Genomic DNA, 21501 nt, shown 5'->3' with positions numbered 1-21501 from the left:
CAATTAGTGACACAATGAAATTTGCATCTCTCTCTCTCCAGTGATTGTAACGTGAAGTGCCACTCTACACACTTCATTAGAGTAAACAAAAGATTTTGTCTCAGATGTACTGTACATAACAGTGTGGGGAAAACTTGCTTTGATCAAGAGTACAAATGCAAATGGAAAACTCAGGAAGTCACTGGTGTCAAATCCGGGTCGCTGTTTGAATATTAAACACTCTTACGTCCGCATGGTTAAAGCAGAAGTTCTCAAGCTTTTTCCAATGGGGAGCCTTTTTAAACATACAATAAAGTTGACTGACCGCAGAATATTCTGGCTATTTATTGGCACCAGAGGGCTTTTATTCCTTAACGGTCCACCGATAAAACCCATGAGGTCCAGTTTGACATTATTTACAGGTCTACTTCTCTTGTTGTTAAATTTTGGATTAAATCCCAAATTTTAAAGGGGATATATTATGAAAAACTCACTTTTTCAGTGCTTGTGCACATACATTTGGGTACCTGGAGCCTACCAACCCACAATATGACAACCCTGTCAGTTTCTCTTGTTCTGCTTGTTTCAGAAAATGTGCTTCAACAAGCCGTTCAGATTTGACTCCCCTTTCTACATCACAAATGGAGCTCATTAGAATAACCCCACCCCCTCATCTGAATATCTCCACTCATGGCTTGAGAACTGACATTGTGAATGAATATTCATGAGGAAAGTGCTACCTTGTTGGTTGGTGGAAGAGAGGGGTGGGGTGAACAGTGGTTCATTAACATTTAAGGGCGCTTTCACACCGCTAGTTCGATTATTTGGTCCGCACCAGGCAGTAAAATTGTTACATTGTAGCATACAGACTGCGTGTGGTCCGCGTTCACACATGCAAACGAACCAAATTGGTCTGAATGACGTTTCGTCATCTTCCAGTGGAAATAAGCACCAATTTGGACTTTCACAATGGAGCGACACGTTCGCACACTGTTTCTTGCGCTGGTCCTTGCTTTTTATATCGTCAACATTACCCATTTCTGGCAAAATATCCAGTTCCGGAATGAGTCGCGGCTGCAGCTAGAGAACAATCTTCGGATATACTGGATTCGCCGAAGGCGTATAGTGCGTCATTTCAGGCAGAGGAGACGCGCTATTTTCACCAATGCTGTCCTGCTGATGATGAGACAAGCACCTTTCCAAAGACCCACGAGGTAGGCTATAGTCTGTTAGCCTGACAAGCCAGCCAGCTTTTACTGTAGAATCTGTTATGCTGTAGGTTAATACAGGGCAATCTGAATTTCCCACTGACAGAATGCTGACAGAGCTGGAGCACGCGCATGTGCCTGATGCCGCTGTTTACAGGACATTTATAATGATCACATTGTGTAGATGCTCACATCATTATCTTTATAGTTATTAAAATAGTTACTATTCTTAGTGTGGGCAACCGTTTACATTATACCCAGTGTAGACACACCCCACTTTTCAATGAAAAAAATGTGTGTATTATGCGTATTTAGACCTGAGTTGGTCCAGGTTCGCGTTCTCACCAGAGGGACCGCACCAGAGGTTGACATTTGGTGCGGAATCAAGCAGACCGAGACCACCCCTTTTTGGAGGTCTCGGTCCGCTTGATTTAGTGCGCACCTGAGTGCGATTGATGCTTTCACACTGACGAAAACGAACCGAACTAAGAGCTTTCGGTTCAAATGGACTGTTTAGTGCGCACCAGTTGCTGTTGGTGTGAAAGCACCCTAAAGCTCATAGGCAACGGTTTTAATTTTATGCACATTTGAAACTTTATATGTTAAAAAACCCTCTAATTTTCTTCTGGTCCCAAGAAGTATTGTTAATAAGTAATAATTAAAATAAGTTAGCACGGATCGCTGCGCATTTCTGTTCGGCGATTTTCGTGACCACTTGGCGCGTGACGTCATTTAAGCCAAACAAACCACTTGAGTTGAGTCCACTTGCGTTTACTTACATTGTTGTTTGGCTTGAGTGCAGATGTGCGTTCAGGAATTTCCAAAGAAAAACCCCATGCCTTATTGTTGTGCAGTGAACTGTAACAACGGGACCGATTCAGGAAGAAGTTTTTACCTTTTTCCGAGAAAGGAGAAGAGGCAGAGCGAGTGGGTTGGCTTTTTCCGAAAAAGGAGAAGAGGCGGAGTGAGTGGGTTGGCTTTTTCTGAAAGAGGAGACAAGGCGGAGAGAGTGGATTGTGCGCGTGAAACAAAATCAAGCAGTCAAAGAAGAAACGGAGGAGCAACGGTCAAGCAAAAAGGAGATGATTGGAGGTAAACATTTTTATTTTTGCTTGCAATTGACAAGTCAAGAATCCTGAGGGATCCTGTACAATCATTTGTGGAAATGAGACAAAGGGATATTTCCTTGCTCAGAGTAGGCCATAAATAGTATAATGCCGCGGATGGCAGGCTAATGTGGCCTACCGGCGCACTGTCCAGTAATCGTTCCCTATATCCACTAGGGAGGGCGGTTTAATTATTCTTCAAAAGGGCTCTTATTTAGTATTACGACGAAAGTAGGAATTTATCATAACTACCAGGATAAATCATTTGGGCGCGAGTCTTGTTGAGGTCCAGGGTCACCACAATCAGAGTCGGCCGAGTTGCTGTCCGATTCCGAGGCCGCACGGTCAAACCAGTGAGCCACATTCACCGATTGATTCGTAACGGCCATAGGTTCATACATATATGGTTTCACCTCTCGATATTCAATTTGGAGAATTCCTAGTTCAAAATCGCTATCGCTTTCAGACATTTTACACAACCTCTCACGACCAAAGTCCGTACACGTGTGCTCGGTTCGCAAGTAAACACAGAGCTGCTCCCAGTCTGTTTGGCTTAAATGACGTCACGACGACGGCCCCCTGGCGGTGAAAGTGCGCATAAGTGAGATGTAAACAAACCTTCGGAAATTGGGCAAAACAGTATATTTTAACCGTTTTATTCAATTTTAGGGTGCAAATTAGACACTAAGAAGATTGAATTCACTTTTTGGGTCGTTCTTCTAGACAATAAAGTTGATATTCTACGTTTCACCTTCGACCATTGCCTATGACCTTTTAAAGGAACAGACACTCAAACTGGCTGTTTTGAACAGGGCTGTTTAGACAGGGTGTGAAGGGAGCTGTGGTGTTTTATTCTTGTGGTATTTTGACTAAAGCAGGTCAGACATTTCATTACGACCTCAAGGAACTGTGTGGAAAAGGGGTATAATATGTCACCTTTAAGTGACCAGTCAAACAGCCTAATAACCAGAAGTTGTCAGTAATTAGTAAATAATTTTGATAAAGAGGTGTTCTATCAAAAAACAAACAAAAAAATCATGGACCCCAGTTTGAGATCAGTCAAATCCTATTATTTCCCTTATAACAATAAGACAATCAATAAAACCCAGCTTTTTAATTATATATCCATTTTAAAGCATACTGAGCTTGATGTACTGAGTATTTCACCCCCTGGTTTCATGATTTAATGGGACTGCATTCTGCTCCTCAAAAACACATGGGAGTTCCACTTTTTAACATGGAGATTCATGGACTGGTGGACATGCAATGGACTGGTGATTGTATTCCCATGTCACACCCAGTGTACCCATGATAGGCTTTAGATCCACTACGACCCTGATCATGATCAAGTGCTGGCTATAGATAGATGAATGAATGAACTTGAACTCCTGAAATATTTTAATAACTAAGAAAGTATCTTAAGTTTTATTTGTATGAACAAGTTTTTCACTTCTTTACCAAACCTACAGCTCCCCTTTAATCCTGATCTTTTTTTTTTTTTACACTATTTAGTAGTACAACCCTGATTCCAAAAAAGTTGGGACAAAGTACAAATTGTAAATAAAAACGGAATGCAATGATGTGGAAGTTTCAAAATTCCATATTTTATTCAGAATAGAACATAGATGACATATCAAATGTTTAAACTGAGAAAATGTATCATTTAAAGAGAAAAAATTAGGTGATTTTAAATTTCATGACAACAACACATCTCAAAAAAGTTGGGACAAGGCCATGTTTACCACTGTGAGACATCCCCTTTTCTCTTTACAACAGTCTGTAAACGTCTGGGGACTGAGGAGACAAGTTGCTCAAGTTTAGGGATAGGAACGTTAACCCATTATTGTCTAATGTAGGATTCTAGTTGGTCAACTGTCTTAGGTCTTTTTTGTTGTATCTTCCGTTTTATGATGCGCCAAATGTTTTCTATGGGTGAAAGATCTGGACTGCAGGCTGGCCAGTTCAGTACCCGGACCCTTCTTCTACGCAGCCATGACGCTGTAATTGTGCTGTAAATGTGGTTTGGCATTGTCATGTTGGAAAATGCAAGGTCTTCCCTGAAAGAGACGTCGTCTGGATGGGAGCATATGTTGCTCTAGAACCTGGATATACCTTTCAGCATTGATGGTGTCTTTCCAGATGTGTAAGCTGCCCATGCCACACGCACTAATGCAACCCCATACCATCAGAGATGCAGGCTTCTGAATTGAGCGCTGATAACAACTTGGGTCGTCCTTCTCCTCTTTAGTCCGAATGACACGACGTCCCTGATTTCCATAAAGAACTTCAAATTTTGATTCGTCTGACCACAGAACAATTTTCCACTTTGCCACAGTCCATTTTAAATGAGCCTTGGCCCAGAGAAGACGTCTGTGCTTCTGGATCATGTTTCGATATGGCTTCTTCTTTGAACTATAGAGTTTTAGCTGGCAACGGCGGATGGCACGGTGAATTGTGTTCACAGATGATGTTCTCTGGAAATATTCCTGAGCCCATTTTGTGATTTCCAATACAGAAGCATGCCTGTATGTGATGCAGTGCCGTCTAAGGGCCCGAAGATCACGGGCACCCAGTATGGTTTTCCGGCCTTGACCCTTAAGCACAGAGATTCTTCCAGATTCTCTGAATCTTTTGATGATATTATGCACTGTAGATGATATGTTCAAACTCTTTGCAATTTTATACTGTCGAACTCCTTTCTGATATTGCTCCACTATTTGTTGGTGCAGAATTAGGGGGATTGGTGAGCCTCTTCCCATCTTTACTTCTGAGAGCCGCTGCCACTCCAAGATGCTCTTTTTATACCCAGTCATGTTAATGACCTATTGCCAATTGACCTAATGAGTTGCAATTTGGCCCTCCAGCTGTTCCTTTTTTGTACCTTTAACTTTTCCAGCCTCTTATTGCCCCTGTCCCAACTTTTTTGAGATGTGTTGCTGTCATGAAATTTCAAATGAGTCAATATTTGGCATAAATTTCAAAATGTCTCACTTTCGACATTTGATATGTTGTCTATGTTCTATTGTGAATACAATATGAGTTTTTGAGATTTGTAAATTATTGCATTCCATTTTTATTTACAATTTGTACTTTGTCCCAACTTTTTTGGAATCGGGGTTGTAGATGGACACAGCTGCAGTTTGAGCACTGAATTGTACAGCCTTAGTAAAATGAAACATTCAGTTCTGACTCCATTCGTGTGCATTCTGGGGTTCTTTCAAGTCACGTCTCACACAGCATCTCCTCACACACATGCAGTTGGCCCTCACTGTTTCAGAAGATTCCCATTTACTCAAGATAAAATCTCGCAATTTCAATTTAGAAGACATACAGTGTGCTTGCTTTCACACAACTTGTTTCCCAGAGTGCAGACATCAACATTCAACTCTGTTTCTCACAGGTTCTGTTCTTCTCTCTTCAGACTCCCTGAGTTTAATTTAAACACTGAACGGTTATTAAAATTGCATTAATGCTTATTAAGGCATAATTAGTCCCTAATCTACAGTAATTACAAAGACAGATCAGATGAGTGGTTTTGGTAAATGGGTTAAGCACATATTTCTCATGGTGTAGGAGTAGAGAAAGTGCACTTTCCCTGTTAATGTGCAGATTTACTGATTGAAGCAGGGCACATTTTTCTGCTCTGTTGCTGCTTTCATGGCTTTCGAAAATCCAAAGTGTACAACGGTACCACAATAACTATTTATAAGGCAGGAGGGAGGAGGTGAGCTTTAAAACTGCATTGAAATTAGGCACTCGTTTACATAAATGCTTTAATAATATAGTGAAGAGACACACCCGCTGTTTTGCTACATTCACAAGAAGCAGTTAATTTTAGTTAAAACAGATGGATGTAAGATACGGAGAAAAGTGTGAATGAAAAAGCTACTCATTGAACATTTTGTAACATGCTGTACCATTCTCCACTGCACAGATATTATCTGAGGGCTGTGAGACACAAGCAATACAGATTCAGTAAGAATTCAGAGCTGTATCCCAAACCCCATTCTACATAGCCTACGGGGTTCTGGGACTATTCCTGTTACAAACCAATGGAGTGCGGCAAGGTCATGGACATGCAGCAGGAGTGAGCAGTACGAGTCTCATGAGTCTGTACGCCATGCGACATTGGCAGGACATTACATTACAGGCATTTAGCAGACGCTCTTATCCACAGTGACGTACAACAGGACCCTGACATAGCCACAGCAGTGGGCAGTCCAGGGACTAGTTGGGGGTTGGCACTTCAGCCATCCCTGCTGGTCCAGGGAATCAAACCTGGTGACCTTTTGGTCCCAAAGCTGCTTCTCTAACCTTTTAGTGGCTTTCGTTCCTCAAGAACACCATGGCTTCCCCATGACCTCACTAGTAGGTGATGTTCTGCTCTTTTTGACGAACGAATGCCACTCAAAAACACCTCGCTCAGCTCACTGCTTCGTTGTCGTAGGCTTGCTCAAGCATTTTCATTGTCTCTTTTGCCGATTCCCCAAGTTTGACACAGAATTTGATGTTTGTTCTCTGGTCCATAGTAAAATCGCAAATGTGTATGTGCAGGTTGTCACAAAAACACATGTAACACAGGTCTCTAAACCAGAGGCTGTAATTATCTGCTGCTGCTATCATAAGATATCTTGTGCTTTGAGAATAAAAACGTTATTTAGAAATATAAATGTCGGTGTGCCTATAGAAATGCAAGGTGTGCCATTGAATTCCGACTCATTCCAGCGAATCGACTGGTTCAGCTCACCAATAAGCGTTGATTCTTATCTCTCAGATGGCACATTGCCATTTTTTTCCATTGTACCTGTTGTGTCTGCACTTAACATCAATTAACTCAGAGGATGATTCCTGTCCGTATACGCCAGCTTCATTGAAGTGAGGTGGCTAAAAGAGTTGACTCATGTACAAGCGACTTATTACTATAAAGCCAAAAGTATCAAGCAGACCCACATTATTAAAGGTCCAAGCCTAGCCCTGGATTATATTTACATGATAAAACCAATATAAACCCAGTAAGCAGTGATGTTTACATTAACTACAGCAACAACAGAAATACAACAATCAAGTGGGCGGCACGGTGGTGTAGTAGTTAGCACTGTCACCTCACAGCAAGAAGGTTCTGGGTTCAAGCCCAGCAGCCAACGGGGGCCTTTCTGTGTGGACTTTTCATGTTCTCCCAGTGTCTGCGTGGGTTTCCTCTGGGTGCTCTGGTTTCCTCCACAATCCAAAGACATGCCGTTAGGTTAACATGGGGCAGCCATGGCCTGAGGTTGGGCTGAAGGGCACTAACCCCCAACTGCTCCCCGGGCACTGTAGCATAGCTGTCCATTGCTCTGGGTATGTGTGTGCGTTCATTGCTCATTTGTGTGCGCATGTGTGTGTTCACTGCTTCAGATGGGTTAAATGCAGGGGTTAAATTTCACTGTGTGCTCAAGTCTGTGCTTGAGTATACAGTATGTGTGACAAATAAAGTGTGACACGAAAGTTGAACTTTACTACATACATTAATGATACATTCATGCATGCATTCAAAAACAAAACACAGTATACTTTAAAAGTATGTTTAAAATTACCGCTGGCAGCAGAAGACATAAATTATGCTTAAAAATATGCAACAGAGCTCAGAAAAGCACTAGAGTGTTGCAATTAGGTCTAAATGGAAAAACTGGCTGCATGCTTCAGCAAAATTTCAGTAAGCTGTTTCAAAACAAAATAAGTGGCAAATAATTTTGTTATCCAGTGAGCATATTTGTTCTTTAAGAGCGCAAGCGTTTGCCCCATTAATCTACCAATAAATTCATGGAAAAGTCACTCTTTTAATCCTCTATATCAGGGGTTGTCGACTAACGCATCTAACACAGCATGAATCGGACCGACCTAAGCACTTGAAAAAGCGCCATCCCGATCGGCATAAAGCTGAAGACGGCTTATTGAGAAAGGGAAGAGTTGTCACAGATTTTTACTGATTTTTCTTATTTTGTTTATCTCCTCTGGTCTGATTGTACAGTGTCGACATGATTTGTTCAAAAGAAGTTGATAAAAAACAAAGTTTAGAGGTGATAGAACAGAGAGGTAAGTATTTATTCTCTACTTTAGGTTAAAAACAGACTGAGCCTGGGTCAGTAGTCAAAAGTGCTAATGTGATGCAACAAGTATGAACAAACAGAACCACAACTGATGTGCTTTAATTATAGGTGTAAACTATTCACTAATGCTTAAACATTAAAAGGCTGCCTTTCAGTCATGTAAGTTGCTTATCTGTATGTATCTTTATGGGCTTTAACAAATTGTATTTGAGTTCTGCTGGTCTATATACTGTACCTCTAAACAATTTGAAAGTAATAAGCGTAATATTGTACGTAAATCATCCAGCCATCATCTGTAGCCGCTTATCCTGTTCTACAGGGTCGCAGGCAAGCTGGAGCCTATCCCAGCTGACTATGGGCGAGAGGCGGGGTACAGCCTGGACAAGTCGCCAGGTCATCACAGGGCTGACACATAGAGACAAACAACCATTTACACTCACATTCACACCTACGGTCAATTTAGAGCCACCAATTGGCCTAACCTGCATGTCTTTGGACTGTGGAGGAAACCGGAGCACCCGGAGGAAACCCACGCAGACGCAGGGAGAACATGCAAACTCCACACAGAAAGGCCGGCCGCTGGGCTCGAACCCAGAACCTTCTTGCTGTGAGGCGACAGTATTAACCACTACACCACCGTCCCGCCTTCTGTACGTAAATCACTTCTAGCTGTTAGCTGACTAGCTTGCTAACAATGGCTAACAACATTAAACCATAGCAGAAATTGGGGGATGGCTTTTGAGTGCACTTCTTAATGTCCTGATTATGTAGAATGGATCAGAGCCAGGATACAACCTGTACATTTTGAACCCAACAGCTCTGACTATGAATTACTATAACAGGAGTGCTAGGGCGGCTTACAATAGCTTAGGAGCATCATATTTTCAATATTTTTTTCTTTCCTGAGTCAATAACGATTTTAGTTTCAGTTTTTAACAAAAGAAATGTACTGTAGCTTTAAATTGCCCCTTTTAACTAGTCTCGTAGTCAAGAATACCTAAACCGAGACCAAGTCATGAACGAGACCAAAATGTATTGAGACCAAGACAAGATCAAGACTTTGACAAGTTGAGATCAAGTCAAGAACAAGACCAAAGCAGGATGAGTCCAGAACCACACCAGTGTGTGTGAAGGGGGCGGGGGGGTGATGGCTGTTAACAGGAAGAAAAATTTCAAATTAGTAATAAGTCACGTTATTGGTTGCATTTGAAGCAGGAAATTTTGCATCCAGTCACAGTAGCAATATTAACAAATAAATCGGAAAATGCACAGGCAATTTAGTGAAATCCCTGCAGTTATGGTCTTGACCGGTCTTGAAGTAAAATCCTGAGTCTCTTTGTCAGAGACTAAGACAAGGCCGAGTAAAAATGAGGTCAAGACTGAGACCTTCAAAAAGTGGTCTTGAGACCAGTCTCAAGACCAGGACTGATCTCACACTAATTTTAACATCTACAGTTTGATTACATGTAAACATTACTAAAATATAATATGATTGTTGACCTTAGGAAGGCTCTTAGAATCTACTCCCACGCTATTATAAAATGCTCTGTTAAAAATATCTTGGTTCAGTGATAGTCAAACTGTGTTGAGCTCAGTGCAGTGTTTTTAAGAAAATAGAGCAGCATCCTTTTTTTGTACAAAGAATAAATTTGCTTAACATTCCACCATCCACATTATATGGCCCAACGTTTGTGCACACCTGACCATCACACTCGTACTTTTTTGAACATCCCATTCCAGATTTAGCTCACTTTTGTGGTTTTAATAACCTCCAGGGTTCTGGGAAGGCTTTCCACTAGATTTTGGAGCATGGCTGTGAGGATTTGTGTTCATTCAGTCATAAGAGCATTTGTGAGATCAGGCACTGATGTTGGGTGAGGAGGTCTGGGGTGCAGTTGGTGTTCCAGTTCATCCCAAAGGTGTTCAGTGGGGTTGAGGTCAGGACTCTGTGCAGGACACTCAAGTTCTTCCAGTCCAGCCTTGGCAAACCATGTCTACATGGAGCATACTGTGTGCACAGGAGCATTGTCATGCTGGAACAGATTTGGGTCTCTTAATTCCAGTGAAGGGAAATTGTAATGCTCCGGTGTGTAGAGACATCCTATACAATTGTGTGCTTCCAACTTTGTTGCAGTAGTTTGGAGAAGCACCACATATGAGTGTAGTGGGTAGGTGTCCACAAACGTTTGGCCATATACTATATGATATTGTTTTGTTTTTTTTTAATCGTAGCTGAATTGAAATCTGTTTTAACTTTTTGCATCATACCATGATATTATTAATTCATTTGATTTAATAAGAACAGACTTAACAACCTTATGAAAGTGACAGTTATTGAAGTAAATACAATTCTTAGATAGATAGATAGATAGATAGATGATAGATAGATAGATAGATAGATAGATAGATAGATAGATAGATAGATAGATAGATAGATAGATAGATAGATAGATAGATAGAAAACAGGATAAAGCGGCTAGAGATGAGAAAAAAATATATATATACAGTGCAATGCAATAATGAGTACACCCCCCCTGAAAAACGACATTTTTCACAGTATTAAAATGAACACAAACAATATGTCCCAAACAGTTCCTTGATGATGTTTATTGCACTATGTTCTTACATTATAACTCAAGCAGAAAGGTGAAAAGATGCCTTAAATTACATATTTTTCTGTTTCCGTGAAAGTGGGGTGGAGCAAAAGTGAGTACACCCCACAACAAACTCAATTACATCCAGTACATTTAGTACTTTGTATGGCCTCCATTATTTGCAATGACAGCCCCAAGTCTCCTTGGCATGGAGTGCACAAGTTGACAACATTTGGCTACATCAATCTTTTCCATTCTTCAAGGATGACATCTTTCAGAGCCTGGATGTTGGATGGAGAGTGATGCTCAACCTGCCTCTTCAGTATTCCCCAAAGATGCTCTATAGGGTTCAGATCAGGTGGCATACTTGGCCATGGAATCACTCTCACCTTGTTCCTCTTCAGAAAGTCAGCAGTGGCCTTAGATGTGTGTTTTGGGTCATCGTCATGTTGAAAAATGGCACGACGACCAACGGCCCGAAGTGATGGAAGCATCTTAGCTTTCAGTATAGAGCAGTACATTTGAGAATTCATGATGCCATCAATGAAATGCAGTTCTCCAACACCCGCAGCACTCATGCAACCCCACATAAGAACACTACCCCCTCCATGTTTCACTGTGGGCACCATGCATTTTTCCTTGTACTCCTCACCCTTGCGACGCCAGACTGTTTTGAAGCCATCAGTTCCAAAAAGATTGATTTTGGTCTCATCACTCCAGAGTATAGAGTCCCAGTAGCCTTCATCCTTTTCAGCATGTGCCCTGGCGAACTCTAGATGGGCTTTTTTGTGACTGGGCTTTAGGAGAGGCTTCCTTCGGGGACGACACCCATGCATGCCATTCCGCTGCACTGTACGGCATATTGTGTCACGTGACACATTCACTCCAATTTCAGTCTCTACTTCCTTAGATACCTGTTGTGCACTTGCATGCCGATTTTCCTCAACTTTTCTCATTACAAGCTGCTCCTGCCTGGGTGTTAATTTTCTTGGCCGGCCTGTACGTCTCTGTACTTTGGCTGCAGTTCCATCTGTCTTGAATTTTTGAATCACTTTTGCAACCGTGTTCTTACTGATAAGTAAGGCTTTACTGATCTTCTTGTAGCCCTCACCTCTCTTGTGTAAAGCAATAATCCGCTTTCTCAGATCCAGAGACATTTCCTGGCCATGAGGTGCCATTGCTGACAGCAGGAAATGGGAAAGGGTGGTTTGCTTTAGGTAACAGCCTTTTGTAGCCAACTGCCTAATTAACACCTGTGTAATGACTAATTAGACTCACCTGTGGTTAATTGTTTGTTCAGGTCCACATTGGTAGCCTAAAAAGTTGCTTTACTCAGAGCCCTTCAGTGGGGTGTACTCATTTCTGCACCACACAAATTTCACTAAAACTGAAATAAAAATCATTTAAGTTATATTATTAGCCTTTGTTTTGAGTTCAAAAGCTCAACAGAAACTGTGTTTAACTTAGTCTGGGAACATTTTGGAAATATATCTTTGTGTTCCTTGTCATATTGTGTGAAATGTTACTTTTCAAAGAGGGTGTACTCATTATTGCATTGCACTGTGTGTATATATATATATATATATATATATATATATATATATATATATATATATATATGGCGGCACGGTGGTGTAGTGGTTAGCGCTGTCGCCTCACAGCAAGAAGGTCCGGGTTCGAGCCCCGTGGCCGACGAGGGCCTTTCTGTGCAGAGTTTGCATGTTCTCCCCGTGTCCGCGTGGGTTTCCTCCGGGTGCTCCGGTTTCCCCCTCAGTCCAAAGACATGCAGGTTAGGTTAACTGGTGACTCTAAATTGACCGTAGGTGTGAATGTGAGTGTGAATGGTTGTCTGTGTCTATGTGTCAGCCCTGTGATGACCTGGCGACTTGTCCAGGGTGTACCCCGCCTTTCGCCCGTAGTCAGCTGGGATAGGCTCCAGCTTGCCTGCGACCCTGTAGAACAGGATAAAGCGGCTAGAGATAATGAGATATTATATATATATATATATATATATATATATATATATATATACACCGTGTGTGTGTGTGTGTGTGTGTGTGTGTATATAACAGGCTGCAGCTTTACAACACCTCTTAGAAGGGAACATACACGTCAACACTACTATGTGTATCGTTATTGCCCTGGTGAACACGAAGTAGAAGGTTTGAGTTGTTTTGAGGTGTTGTATCGTCTGTGTCTAATTATCCCCCACCCATACGAAGTTTGATGGGGGATATAGAAACATATAGAAACAAGGTGGTGTAGATGTGCCTTTTCATACTAAGAAATTTGAGAAATTTAAATTTTTCATGTTTCCATGGAAACAATTTCAGATTTAGTCTCTCAGGTTAGTCTTAGGGGTAGGTTTTGTTTCTGGAGCAGAACTTGAAAACTATGAGTGTTACGGTCTTGAAAGTTGGTATACTGTATGTGTTGATTAAGTAATGTATATGTGCCTTTTGATACTAAGAAATGTGAGAAATTTTTATTTTTAGCTCACCAGGACCAAGGGTCTGGTGGGCTTATGCCACGGGCTGCTGAGGTCAGTGTAAAGAGGTAGGGTTGGTTTCCTGCAGCAGAACTTGAAAAATCTGACAAATAATATCTTGAACCTTGGTATATAGTTGGTATATAGGGTGGGGGATATACAGGACTCTGTCTTCTTGTTGCAGTTAAGACTGCAAGATATCCTGTTGTAAGCTGAATGTCATTCTTGGGGGGTTTGAACTGACATCAGGATGACCTTTTGAATGCCTAGCATTGTTTGGAGGTGCTGTAGCAAGTGCTGCATTACAGCATTCAATTATTTATTTATTTGTTTATTTTTATGATCACTCATATGGAACTTGTACCTCAAATTACTACCTTAGATCCTCCTGGCTGTGATTCTGTGCCATGCCCCCTGGGTTGTCAACGTGGCAGCTTCTGTTTAGGCATTTCCTGTTCAGGGAATTCTTGTTTTTCCACACTACTTGACAAATTGCAGGTAGCACTGAAGAAAACTAGAGCAGCGCTGCATTAACAGTGGTTAAAAACGGTCTGCATTTCTTTAGTAGGTTTTGTAAGAGCTTTACTTCTCTGAGGTTCAGCCCCAGCTGAGGGTAGCATAACACATTTACAAGCGGTCTGTTATGTACTACAGTGAAGTTATAGCATCACTAATAAAACCTGCATAAGAACTATATTACTGCTTTAATTATAGTATTATTGTAGCACAAGCACTTCTAGTTTGGGCCCATCAGTTGAAAGGCTGCTTTTGACAACTTGGAACATAATCATATGTCATAAACCGGCTCTCCAAACTTTTTACACTAAAGCCCGGCAGATTTAATGTACACATGCGTGGCATTTGCTTAGTACGGGGGCTGCGGCAATGAAGGGAAAGAGTTGAAGGCAGACAGGAAAGCCAGCCAGCTCTTCTGCTGTCAAGCTAAATGAAACCAGCTGGGATGCTTCTCGTTAACAGGCTGTACTCTCATGTCCTCACTGGAAAGCAAATGAGTCTGGAGTATTTTGGCCCCGAAATGGCTCATGCTCCCCTTGCCAAAAAAACAGTGGGGGGAATTTTTTTACAGAGGGTGTGTTTTAAAAGCTGGGTTTATTTACGAGCCTTGATGATAGTTTTATAAAGAACCAACAAAGTGAGACACTCGCAAGCTGTCATTCGACATCACTCTTGGCTTGAGAAGGAAGAAGAATCTCATGCCTCTTCTTTTACTCTCTCTATTTGTGTACACAGAACCCACAAAGACCCGCAAAGAAGTGTTTCATTGCTGACTGCTGACTTGTGGTTGTTCAGGGGGTCCTCTGTTTTCACTGTCATCCTTTTTTATGCTGGAATGACAACTTGGATCTGAATATCCCTTATCCTCTAAAGGCGGTTTCATTCTTTTGCAGCATTTGATGAAAAATGTCATGAAATTTAAGAAAGCTTCAGCTGAGATATATACAACCCCAAATTATAAAAAGCTGGGACGGTATGAAAAATGCAAGTAAAAAAAAAAAAAGCAGTGTATATTTCATTGCAGACAGCATGAACCCAAGATATTTCATGTTTTGTCTGGTCAACTTCATTTCATTTGTTAATATACATCCATTCCTGTGCTTCAGGCCTGCAACACATTCCAAAAAAATTGGGATGGGGCAATTTAGGGCTAGTAATGAGGTAAAACAATTAAATAATGATGTGATTTTGAAACAGGTGATGTCAACAGGTGACTGTAATCATGATTTGGTCCAAAATCAGTATCCAGGAAAGGCCTCGTCTCATCTCATTATCTCTAGCCGCTTTATCTTTCTACAGGGTCGCAGGCAAGCTGGAGCCTATCCCAGCTGATTACGGGCGAAAGGCGGGGTACACCCTGGACAAGTCGCCAGGTCATCACAGGCCTGACACATAGACACAGACAACCATTCACACTCACATTCACACCTACGGTCAATTTAGAGTCACCAGTTAACCTAACCTGCATGTCTTTGGACTGTGGGGGAAACCGGAGCACCCGGAGGAAACCCACGCGGACAACATGCAAACTCCGCACAGAAAGGCCCTCGCCGGCCACGGGGCTCGAACCCGGACCTTCTTGCTGTGAGGCGACAGCGCTAACCACTACACCACCGTGCCGCCAGGCCTAGTCTTTGAAGAGTAAATATGAGCCAAGGATCTCCAGTTTGTCAACAAATGCGTGAGAGAATTATTGAAGTTTTTAGCTATTTCACCCTCTGTGGTGCATAATATCATTAAATGATAGAATGAATCTGGAGGGATTTCAGTGCGTAAAGGGCAAGGGCACAAGCCTAAGCTGAACACTCGTGATCTCTGATCCCTCAGACGGCACTGCATCAAGAACGATCATTCATCTATAGCTGATATAACCACATGGGCTCAGGATTACTTTGGTAAACCTTTGTCAAGCACTACAATACAGAGTTACATCCACAAATACTAGTTAAAACTTTACTGTGCAGAAAGGAAGCCTTATGTTAGTTGTGTCCAGAAGTGCTGTCGACTTCTCTGGGTTCAGAGGCATCTGGGATGGACCATCACACAGTGGAAACATGTATTCTGGTCAGAGGAATCAGTTTTCCAGGTCTTTTTTGTAAGAAATGGACACCATGTGCTCTGGCGCAAAGCAGTGCCTTTGATGGTACCAATCCAACAACAAGGAAAGGCACAGATAGGTACCTTTTATTTCTGAAAGTGTAGAGTTCTATAACATAATTTTGTGTATGCTCAAAACCTTGCTTCTCTTGTCTTAAATAGAAAAGTCTCCTGTAAACTTTAACAATTCATATACCAAAGATTTGAATTCCAATATGGTCAAAGAGAAATGTGCAAAACAAACATGTGTAACAAGACAACAATCCAGCAAAAGGAAAAGTACTTGGAAAAGGTTTTTTCATGGCCATATTCGCCTTTAGACCTGATTTGAAGAACACAATTTATGACACTTGTAAAAAAAAAAAAATGCAAAGAATGGCCAAGCACCTGGCAAAATAATACAGCCTAGAGCGGAGGTGGACAAAATACCCAACTTCATTACTTAAGTCAAAGTACAGATCCCACTGGTCAAATGTTACTCCAATACAAGTGAAAGTTGTCCAGTCAATTTTTTACTTAAGTTAAAGTACTGAAGTACTTGCTTTTAAAAATACTTAAGTATTAAAAGTACATTTTCTGTCAACGCATTGTTGTATTATTGCCACAACGCTTACAAAACCTAATGCCGTTACCAAAGACAGAAATGTGAATTCACAAAATGAACACATGCTATGCCATCATGGCAATGCCGTATTAAGCCAATGCGGTGCCCCTGGGCACTATACCTCAAGTGCCCCCCACCACCACCACCACCACCCTGCGCGCACGCGTTCAGTAACCTCCTGCACACACACACAAACCTTGCCCTTTGCTGTCAAAAATAGTAGCATATACATAAACAATAGTACACATAAACAAGGTCATTCTTCCTCATTGAAAATGTATTAAGTAGGCTACATCAGCCCATCAAATTCACTGAAAACAACCAACGATATGCATGTAGCACGGGCGATTGCTCTAAGACAACGAGAGAGGCTCAGCCTCCTCTAAAAATGCCCTTATAACTTTAATGTGTGGGTGAGTTTTTCCCCCTCATGACAGCGCAATGCAGCGCAGCCTCAATGCACTTCAATGGCATTTGGGAGCTCTGCGCTTTTCAATCTCAAAATGCAAGACGGTTATTGGACAAATACTGCGAAAATGCCCGCCCACGGAGTCTCCCGGACTCCCAGCCTCAGTGGACTTCAATGGCATTTGGGAGCTCTGCGCTTTTCAATCTCAAAATGCAAGATGATTATTGGACAAATACTGTGAAAACGCCCGCCTATGGACTCCGAGCCTCACATGGGAGGGACATGGCAAAGCTTTCCGCGAGGAGACTGGTGATTGGTGAAAGCGGCCGGATATTTTCTTTGATTGACAGCTCGTTTCAACTATAGACAGGTAGCGGTGAATCTCAGTTCAGTCGCATGCAGAATCGGAAGTGCTGTGGTGTAATCTAAGAGATCAGCTTACATTTCGATTTCATTCATTACATACGGTTTCTACCAGCTTTTTTAGTTTGTATATATTATCATTGTAAATAAAGTGTAAATATGGTGTTGTCAAGTTTGCTATCTTAGTTCCAGAAATGTCGTTTATTTGAGTGACTGAACTTGAACTTGAGGGGGCTAGTCAGCTAGCAAGAAAGCTGCGCACGGATGCCAAGCATTGCTGATTTAATTTTGGCGAAGCCATTTGCCAGTCTTCCTTTCGAGGAAAAAATTTAAATTAAAGAGCAGGGTAGACCAACGCCTCAAATTGACTTGGTGAAAAAGGTAGGGAATAATACTCGTTCCTTTCAGCTCTCCTGGTACGAGAAAGTGAATTGGCTAACAGCAAGTGACCCACATCAACAACAGTAAATAGGCTACTTTAGTAATATGTCATGGATGGACCAAAAATATAGAATCTATTTAAAATGTTTATGCTGAGTATATTATATTGGAATATATGTTTTTCTGGATATGAATTAAACACCGCTACAATTTGGAAAACATTTTTAAACAAAAACACAGCCGAGAACATTTCACACTACAGACCTGGATTAAAAGTGAAGGGTTATCAAAATTGTCAATAAAACATTTCTCAGTCAAAATAAGTAAAATATAGGGAAAGTGTCATTGAATGAAATGTGTGGCACCCAGCTCTACTGCTGAGGTTCCTGACAAAGAGCTGCTTTCAATAATGATCAATTTTTAAACAACATGCCACAATTTTAAAATATAAAATGTTAAAATATACCCCCCCCCCAACACCACCATCATGTATACTGGACAGTAGGCTAATGGGCCAAAAGAACCTGTTATTTCACAGTTTGTGACGCTGCCAACAATCAGCCAGCTCAGAGGCAAGAGTATGGGCAAAACTGATGTGTTTTTTCTTTTAAAATCTGGAAATGTCGTAACCGACCAGCCTCCCCTGTTTGAAAGACTACCAGCCGCCACTGTCATGTAGGCATATTGAAATGTCTTATTCAAAAATGAGCAGCATATATTTGTATGTCTCAATAAAAACCTTCAAAGCATCCATACTCTATTCTATCCATATTAAAATGTCTCAATTCAAAATGTGTATCAATTCAAACAGCATCAGCAATTTAAACAGCATCCATCTACATACAATACAGCATATTCAAATGTCTCAATTCGAAATATAAATTCAAATAACATCCCTCGTCTTCCTTCTCGTCACCATGGTGTGAACTGATCTCTACCTGGCTTAAGGTGGCTTCGCACATATCCTCCTCCCCGGGGTCTCCCTCGCTCCCATCTTCCTCAAGGGGATCCTCGTCGTCGCCGACCCCTCGGCTAACACTGGCTGTGGTTGTAGCATCTCCCCGGCAAGTGCTAGCAGGGCCATCTCCCTCACTAGCATCACTGATTTCACTAGCTTCGGCTTCAGCGCTGGTAGTGACAGCGGTTGTCGATGTTTTTATAAAAAAACGATCTAACACTGGAACATTTTTAATTGCAGCTACACGCCTGGAGTCTTTCTCTTTTTTTTAATGTTCTTTTCACACAACCACTCAATTGATGTCTGTCCATTTTTCATTTCTACCGCGGTTTTAAAAAAATTGATACATTTCACCGTAGGTGGACTGGCTCAACTGACAGGTTGAGGAAAGGGGGGGTTAATGATCACATAGGCCACTCTTGCTCAGAAATCAGAATTATGATTATTGTTGTTGTTCTTATGAAATTAGTGTTCATAATGAATTATATATGACTATTTAACAATGTCAAGTGTATAACCATTTTAAGTGTACAAACATTCACGAAAAATATTTTTAAAGTTTCTGTCATGTGGTGCCCCTCCACTGGCTGTGAGTGGTTAGTGACCCTGGGCACTGTGCCGCAGGCCCATATAGTTAATCCGGCCTTGCATCATGGTGGTTTAACGTTAAGCTAGCTAGTCAGTGAAGCTCCACCTAAATCAGCCTAACGCTACTAGAAAAGAAGCATTTCTACATTCTGTTTATTTGGCAAGATTATGCTCAAACATATATTTCTGAAAGGACTTCAGATAAGTTAGTGTTAATCATGTTAGCGTAACTCTATTTTTACATGCTAACTAACAGTGTTCAAGTTAACTAGCTATGTGTAAACGTTAGCCGTGGACAAGACTATGGCAACTTGGTGGGCAAATCCATAGAAAGTCATTTGACTAACCAGACTTCATAGCTATTGCAACGTTATCGCTAGCTCTAAAAGCACAGACAACTTTGTTGTAAGCTTTCTCTTGGAATAAAACATTTGCATACCTCATGCTTCCGCAGGTTGCATGGCGAGTTTTTGTAGGCCGTGATGTAGTTCGTTTTCAGCAAACAAAACAAATATTTAAAACGAAATGAATCTTTAATCCTTTCAGAAAACTGAAACATGGGTTCTAGGTAAAGCCATGGGTGTGTTCATTCCCCAGAACAATTGCCTCCTTCCATTCTGCCATCAACTGATCGTGTTGAATAACACTGCTGAGAAATAAGTGAACTTGATTTTATCCAGTCTATGGACGTGATGTGTGACTAGTGATTACTGATGGACTGTGTCAGTGTCACCTGCGAAAAACCAATCACATTTTAGAAAAGAAAAGAAAAGAAACATCCACTTTCAAAGCTGCTTCATAGTAACGAGGACCTTGATAGAAATGTAGTGGAGTGAAAAATACGATATTTGTCTTTCAAATGAAGTGAAGTTAAAGTCATAAGTTAAAAAAAAAATACTCAAGTAAAGTACAGATACTCAAAGTGTACTTAAGTACAGTACTCAAGTAAATGTACTTTGTTACTTTTTCACCTTTGGCCTTGAGGATCTAAAACCTGTATGGAAGATATGCAGAGGTTGGAGAGAATTATAAAGGCAAAGGAGTACATACAAGATAATATTATATAGACATGAGACTTTTACTGGGAAATACACCGCTCTTATTTTTCATACGAGCTACATCCGGGACAGTGAGTAACATTTTTCAATATCTTTACTCGTGAAGAAATTGATGAATTGTTTTGATTAACTTGTGTACTTTGTTTGTGAATGTGTCAATATAATAAAAAGAAAATCACATGTTGGCTTGAAGGTATGAAGTTTATCTTCTCATCGTGAAAAACTCAAATTTTTCATACGAAATACATCGCAGACCTGACTGACATATTTAAATAAGATTGGCTGGCGTTGAGTGGTATATCAGATACGGTGGTGCTTGAAAGTTTGTGAACCCTTTAGAGTTTTCGATATTTCTGCATAAACATGAACCTAAAACATCATCAGATTTTCAGACAAGTCCTAAAAGTAGATAAAGAGAACCCAGTTAAACAAATGAGACAAAAATTATACTTGGTAATTTATTTATTGAGGAAAATGATCCAATATTACATATCTGTGAGTGGCAAAAGTATGTGAACCTTTGCTTTCAGTATCTGGTGTGACCCCCTTGTGCAGCAATAACTGCAACTACACGTTTCCGCTAAGTGTTGATCAGTCCTGCACACCAGCTTGGAGGAATTTTAGCCCATTCCTCCGTACAGAACAGCTTCAACTCTGGGATGTTGGTGGATTTCCTCACATGAACCGCTCGCTTCAGGTCCTTCCACAACATTTTGATTGGATTAAGGTCAGGACTTTGACTTGGCCATTCCAAAACATTAACTTTATTCTTCTTTAACCATTCTTTGGTAGAACGACTTGTGTGCTTAGGGTCATTGTCTTGCTGCATGACCCAGCTTCTCTTGAGATTCAGTTCATGGATAGATGTCCTGACATTTTCCTTTAGAATTTGCTGGTATAATTCAGAATTCATTGTTCCATCAATGATGGCAAGCCCTCCTGGCCCAAATGCAGCAAAACAGGCCCAAACCATGATACTACCACCACCATGTTTCACAGATGGGATAAGGTTCTTATGCTGGAATACAGTGTTTTCCTTTCTCCAAACATAACACTTCTCATTTAA

General features: G+C 41.1%; 1 protein-coding gene across 8 annotated transcripts in view; it reads left to right on the top strand.

Moving 5' to 3' along the window:
* samd12 (sterile alpha motif domain containing 12) overlaps window positions 1-21501 on the top strand; it is a 269788-nt gene that overhangs the window by 106158 nt on the left and 142129 nt on the right. The window lies entirely within an intron of this gene.

Source organism: Neoarius graeffei, chromosome 16 (genome assembly GCF_027579695.1).
Source record: "Neoarius graeffei isolate fNeoGra1 chromosome 16, fNeoGra1.pri, whole genome shotgun sequence".
Classification (NCBI taxonomy): Eukaryota; Metazoa; Chordata; class Actinopteri; order Siluriformes; family Ariidae; genus Neoarius; species Neoarius graeffei.
This window is presented reverse-complemented; position numbering and strand designations above follow the sequence as displayed.